This window comes from Vicugna pacos, chromosome 4 (assembly GCF_048564905.1).
Source record: "Vicugna pacos chromosome 4, VicPac4, whole genome shotgun sequence".
Lineage (NCBI taxonomy): Eukaryota > Metazoa > Chordata > Mammalia > Artiodactyla > Camelidae > Vicugna > Vicugna pacos.
In genome coordinates, this window is record NC_132990.1 from 54,902,352 (window position 1) to 54,909,452 (window position 7,101).

A 7,101-nucleotide genomic window follows, 5' to 3' on the forward strand; every position below is an offset into this window, starting at 1 on the left:
TATTAAAATATTAGCTATTAAAATTAGTGATTTTATGTTAAAAGTGAATTGCATATTTATAGTAAGACACTGACAATTAAAAGAAAAGTATAAACGAGAAAATAAAAATTATTCATAAAGGAAAGACCTAGAAATAACTATCATAAATATTTCACACACTCCTTTCCATGCATATACATATATAATATTATATATTTATAACTTATTTCTGTTCATTTACATTATGCCATGAGCATTTTCCTATAATATTCAATGTTTTCTGAAAACAATATTTTAATAGCTATATAACACTGCACTATAAGGCTATTCCATAAATATTCAACTATTAACTTACACATGGGCATTTAGGTAGCTTCTAATTTTCTGTATTTTAAGAACTCCGTATTTTTCGTTCTTAAGATATATCATTCTTCACAGCCCCACATCTTTGGTGACTTCCTAAGGGCAAAATCCTAGAATTGGAAGTGTGGGGTCAAGGAATAAGCTACATTTTTAAAGTTTTTGCCACTTATTGCCAAACTACTTTGGGGGTAATTTTTACTAATTTGTAGTTGCACTAGAAGTGCACAGCTTGATAGGCAAAACATAATATATAATTAATAATTCCTTTTCTTTATTAAGTGTGAAATCAGGGTGTTTCATAATACTTATTGGACAACTCTGTTCTAGAAAGCAACTCTGTTGCTTTTCTGTGTCTTATTACTAGTTTTCTATTGGGATCTTATTGGTCTTCATCATCTTCTGAGTTAAGGGAGGAAAGGAATTTTCTTTATATTATAGATACTTTGGGATGCTCAGGAATACCCCTAAAGGAAGAACTGGCTTTCTTATTTCTTAGCAGGCTGGTTAAGCCATTGATCTTGACTCTAGATCATTGCTGCCAGTGGGACCCTATAAAGGACACCTGGGTTAAGATCAAGACCAAGAAGTGCATAATTACCATATTACATGCATGCTTTAGTCTTTTTAGTCTGTTTGTCATGTATGCTGCAAAATTTAGAATTTGCTGCTATGGTGATTCTAAATGTTTGCAACCTGAAGTCAAAAACAAAATTAAATCTCTTCATCAAGAATTTAAGAAAATTAAATGCATACTTCAAATAGTATTCAATAATCTTGAGCCTGTAACTTATTGTAGTTACCTAACATTAAAAAAAAATGTAACATGTCTTCATTTTCAAAATGTTTGTGTGTAGTTCTTCCCATAAATGCTGGGGAGAGAAAAAGATGGTGAGAAAGGTAAGTAGGAATGAAGACTAAGGCATTATGCTCAATACTGACAGAAACCACCAGAGGACTGTCTCTCTCTGTCTCTGATAACACTTTGTTGAAAGAGATACAGAATATTTTCTTTCATATACTCTAAACTAAATGACTAATTTCTGAAGTCTATGCATTACTTTGATCCCTACATATAAGAGAATTTAGTCTTAACCCTGAATAAAGCTGACTCTTCCTGTTTAGGAGACTCAGTGAAGCCCGCCCCCTGCCCCGGGAAGGATGGCTACTCCCCCAAGAGTCACCACAAGGTGCCTGGGCTCACTGGGTGGGTCTGGTGTTTTGCATCAGTTCTAACAACCCCAGCACAGAAAGAGGGAATGGCAGCATGTACCTCGTGTGCTACACACAACCAGTGTTACAGGCACGGAAAAGATCACAACACTGAATTTACACGAGGGGAATTGTCCACATTATGTTTTCTAGCACGATCGTGTCTTTTTCCTTCACGTTCAGGAGAATGAATGTGGAGAAGGAATTTTTCTCCTTTTCTAAGGTAAGCTGCTGGTACTATCATTCTATTTAAATCTTGTTATACTCTAAGATTGAACTTTTGCCCATTTGCTCATTTCCTCATGTAGACTCAGTAAAAATGATGGAACCTGTTGCCCAAAACAAATTTCCATTTGTTCATCTTTTTCTCAACCCAGTGCCTATGTTTGTTTTGCATCCCCTCAAATTTTAGACATAAAGGATACAGTGGAACCACTAAAACTAAACTTCACAGTTGAGCAAGAAGATAACAAGCCGACAGACAGGTACAGTTGTTCAAAGTCACTTAAGTGTCTACTTAGGCCCTGGTAATTATTCTTTTAATAATAGAAAGCCTTCCTTAGGAAAACAAAAGACCACATATGGCTTTGACGCCAAAGGTCGTTGTGGTGGTGCCTTCCAGCCTGTTCCCCACAGGTCCGTGGTGTGCCAATGTCAGCCCCAGAGGAGTCTGAGGGGCACACCTAGCGCTTCAAGGGGGCAATCAGCTGTGGGTGCTGATGGCGGACCCTTGTGAGGGATCACAGCTTGTCACTGGTCATTTCTGAAACTGTGCACAGACATCTTGGATTCACTCCTCCCTGAAGTTGAATAGGAATATGTATAGTAGCTGTCTTCTGCACAAATGGAAATGACAGCATTTGGCTCCATTCCAAAAGCACAAACGCATGGAGAGCCTCAGGGACCTGAAATGTGGGAAAACTCCATTTGGAAATTAAGTATTTTGAGAGGAAACTGGCTAACATCAAACTATTTCTTTTTTGGATCTTTGGCAGCAAAAAGGTACACTGTGCTATGGTCATTAGATACACAGATGAGAGATGTGTCCTGACTATGATAAATATTTTCTGCTTGAGATCCTCTTCATAGTTCCTGGCATGCGAGAATTCTGCCACTGAACCACCCATGCACCCATAGTTCCTGGATTAAATGCCCTGGTGGGAATAGCACATATTCTTATGAGTCTCTTTTTCAGATTGTAATTCTTCCCTCCAGGTTGACAGCAATGCAGCTCAGGATGCCCTCAAGTACAAGGATGTCCACTGGCAGCTTCTCTGTGCTGGCCAGGTCTATAAGCTGCACGTGACTCATGTATGTGTCCAGGAAGGCTGGCAAGGAATTATTACTACTGGGACATACAACACAAAGGCCTTTAGAGTTATAGCAGGTTTTACAGGCAGGCAGCTGATGGGGATTGTGTCTGCATGTAAACACCTTAATCATGGGGTCCAAAAGGACAATTCTGTGTCACCTCAGCTTGGCTTCTTTGACTTTTGAGGAAAGTTCTATTTTAATAAGAGTGTTCTTGTCAAGAACTCCTCTTTTGGTAAAAAGGTTAGTAGGTTTTTGGTTGTATGCAGGTTGCACCACGTTAGGTGGAATTATCTTGTTAATGTTTAAAATTTTTGTTGTTGTTAATGTTTTTATTTGGAGATTAAGTATGGTTTAAGGAGATGGGTACGAGCGTCAAGTTGACAAAAAGTGGATCTGTGATCATTAAGTTTGTGTGTCAACTTGTCTGGATCAGGGGATGCCCAGATATTTGATGAAACTTTATTTCTGAGTGTGTCTATGAGGGTGTTTCTGGGTGAAATTAGCATTTGAATTGCTAACTCAGCACAGCGTCCTCCCCAACTTGGGTGGGTATCATCTAATCCAGTGTCACCCTGAACAGAACAAAAAGGCCAAAGAAGGAGGAATTTGCCCCCTTTTCTGCCTATTGTTTATGCTAGGATATTTCATTTGTCTTCTGCCCTCTAACTGGGATTTACATCATCAGCTCCCCAGGCTCTCAGGCCTTCAATTCAGATGGAATCACATGACCGGCCTCTCTGGGTCTCCAGCTTCTGCACAGCAGATCATGGAACTTCTCAGTCTCCATAATTGTATGAGCCAATTCCTCATAATAAAACTCCTTTTATAGCCTATCGGTTCCTTTTCTCTGGAGAACTCTAACACAGACACCATAAATAGTCCCTCTCTTGCACTGCCAATAAATTGCTACAGTCCTTCTAGAAGAGAATTTGTGAGCATATCTCAAAAGCTTTAAAAATAGCCATGCTTTTTGAGATAACAATTCTACACTGAGGAATTTACGCGATAGAAGTATCGATGGTTGAATTTACAGATTTCTCCACATGAATGGAAACCTCAGTATTGTTCAGAAAACTAAAAATCACTGGACATAACTTAAATGTCTAATCATTGGAGATTTATCAACGGAATTATTTTATCCTTCAAAGCTACACACTATAAACGTTAGTTTTTGACAGGGATGAGTACGCTTGTGTTCGTCTTATGTAACTCGAAGCTATAAAACAGAATGTACTTATGATGTCATTTTTATACATAATTTTTTGACACTTACCAATCTGCATTCCTACAGAAAATAGAGTTTTATTTTAAAGTCAAGGGTGTGAACTGGGAGAGAGATGGTGGGATTCCTCTCAGAAATGAAAGCTGAGTCTATAAACATCACTAGTTCTAATAACTGTCTGCAAAGGAGTTGAGGTATAAAGGTCAAGAACTTTATTTTAAATGCTATTTAAAAGTCTCAAAACTTTTGTCATTTACCCTTTTCAAAAACTGCCTCACTTTTTTTCCCATAGCAATCACTCCTTTATTTAACAAATACTTTTGGGCACCTATTACGCTCCAGGCACTATTTTAGGTGCTAGGGCAGGCGCAGTAAAGAAGACAGTCATTGTTCTCACATTAGTGTATTCAGATTCACAGTAATAGACACAGAACAGTCTAATGTGTCAATGGATGATAAATGCTATTAAAAAAACTATCAGAGTGAGGAAAAAAGAATGCAGCCTCTTTGATTAGCTGATATTTGAGTAAAGACCCCGGGGGAAGTGAGGGAGTAGGCAAAACTGAGTTCCAAGGGGAAAGGAGAAGCCCTGTAGGCACAGGTGACAGTAAGGACAATGGCCCTGAGTCAGGAGTGTGTGCTTGATGGCTTTGGACCAGCAAGGAGATCAAAGCAGCTGGAATGGAGTAAGGATAACAAAAACTGGAAGAGATGTAATTAGAGAGGTAACAGTGGGCCAAACAACATAGTGAGATGAAGGTTAGCAAAGAAATTCTCAAGTTACAAAACCTTCTGTTCAAGTTCTACAAGAAAGCAAGGAGCTATACACGGATTCCGTACACCTCTTAGCAAGTCTAAGGGGAAGGGAATCCCCAAAGGCAATGACTACCAACAGGTAAATGAAACAGGTGACTATTTAGGTCTATTGACAGGTACACAGGTAGCTGGAAGCAGTTTGGAGGCTAAGAATATGGGGCTGGGATTTTCTTGAAAGGGTTCAGAAATAATTTGCATGATACATAGATTTTTAAATAACAGTTTAGTTTTGAAAATATGTTAGAAAATGTCAGTGGGTGTTCTCATTGGGTAACCAAGCATGAGGAATGAATATTCTCCAGTTCACTTCTGTAGTTAGTTTCCTTGTTTTTCTTTCAAAGAATGTGCCCACAGAGGCTTGCAATGGCTTGCTATAGAGAAAATGAGTAATTTGAATTTTCCTCCTGGACTCAGAAATGATCCAGATTATTTGGCAGCTTGACTTCTTTTAGTTTGCATTGCATTTGCATTTCAATACAGTATCAATAGACATAACTATCTTCTTCGAACATCTTATTCCTTTCCTTTACAGAGTAGTTATTCTGATTAGAGGAGAAAATAACAACTTAAAATGAAGTCTCTGATGGAAATCAGGCCAACCAGTTGAAATAAATTCAAAAAGAAATCGTACCTCAAGATGTATGCGTAATAGAGTGAAATGATATACGCCTGCTGTTTCAGAAAAGATGAATTACTACAAATACTGCCTAACAAGAGATGAAACTTCAAAATACTGGCATCTGAAAAAACACAGAGCTTAACCAAAGGGGGTGGAAAACATTCCATGTAGATGTGCTATGTCCTTTTAACCCTAAATGCCTTAAGATTTTTTGTTGATTCATGAAACATTATTGTGTATATATTCTGTGCCAGCGACTGTGCTGTGCTTGGCACTAGGAGAACTCAGTCTAGTAGGGAAGGATGTTAAATGAACTAACTGTATTATAAATATGAGGAAAGAAGCAAGCTCACAGGGTCAGGGGGAGTAACTGCAGAAACACAGAAAAGACTGGGAAAGGCTTCCTGAAGAAACACTGCTTAGCAACCCTGAAATTCAGGATTCGAAGGATGGTACAGCAGAAAGATCCTTGGAAAGGAGTCAAGAAACCTAGCTTCCAGTATGAACTCTACCATTAACTAAACTTGAGACTTGAAAGGTGATGGGAAGCATGCAGGAAAGGAAGAGACAGGAAAAGAAAGGATGCTGTGAAAGTAAAGAATGCTTGGCATAGCTGGGTGGGAAAGACTGAGGGCCTTGCTGCATGTGGCTATAGCCCTTCGACCCCTTTCCCTGGGTTCCTGCTTATCTTGGGTTTCTTAGACACAAGAGAGGCAGTGCTAATAATTCTAGGATGACCTCTATTATCTAAGGACTTTTCCAGCCCCTCCCTAACAAGTGTTGAAAACAAAGTGTGATCTAATCCATTGATTTTCAGTGGATGGCGGGTCCCAGAATCTTCTGCAACACAATCGCACAAGGTCCCCATTAAAAATTTAGACCCCTCAGGTTTTACCTAAAGGTTGCTGAATCAGAATATTTGGGGCTGAAGTTAGGAAATCTGTATTTTAACACCCTTATTAGGTGATTTATTTGCACCAACTCATTCTAGTTCACCTGTTCCGTCCTCCCTGCCATCCAAAGAAACTGGCGCCCATATTTGCACTTCCAAACAGGGACACTGTGGGGCCTGAACCCCATGGCTCTCAGTTCCCAGCTGAATGGGTTTTCCACTCCATTATGTAATTCCCTGTTTCTGATCCAACAATTTAAACTTATTTATTGTTTCCAGAAATATTGTGGAACAAATCTTCTGTTAGGAAGTTAAGAAGTAAAATAGGAGCTTAAGCTGTGCATACTATAATATTTTGATTTTATCTGTGAGCAAAAATATTCATGGAAAAATACTGAAAGGAAACAGAACCAAATGTTAGCCATTTTTGCCTTCATGGGTTAAGAATGTTAATTTTATTGATCTTTCTCTTTTCCCATATTTTGTATCCTCTAAAATAAGCACATATTTTATAATTTAAAATTACAATAACTTCATTTAACTTGGAATAAAATTAAAATTGAAAGGCCTAAAGCTATAAGTGACCCTCAGAGAACTTTCAAAGCCTCTGGTAAATTGTGTTTTCACGATTTAATCGTCTTTGTTTGCTCTGGCCTCCCAGATGGTATGGATCTGCTCAGTGATCTC

The 7,101-nt window shown here is 38.5% G+C and overlaps 1 pseudogene; it reads right to left on the reverse strand.

Annotated features, from left to right (window-relative positions):
• Positions 1 to 2,301: 2,301 nt before the first annotated feature.
• LOC102528252 (WD repeat domain phosphoinositide-interacting protein 3 pseudogene) lies at positions 2,302 to 6,602 on the reverse strand (annotated as a pseudogene).
• Between the last annotated feature and the right edge of the window lie 499 nt (positions 6,603 to 7,101).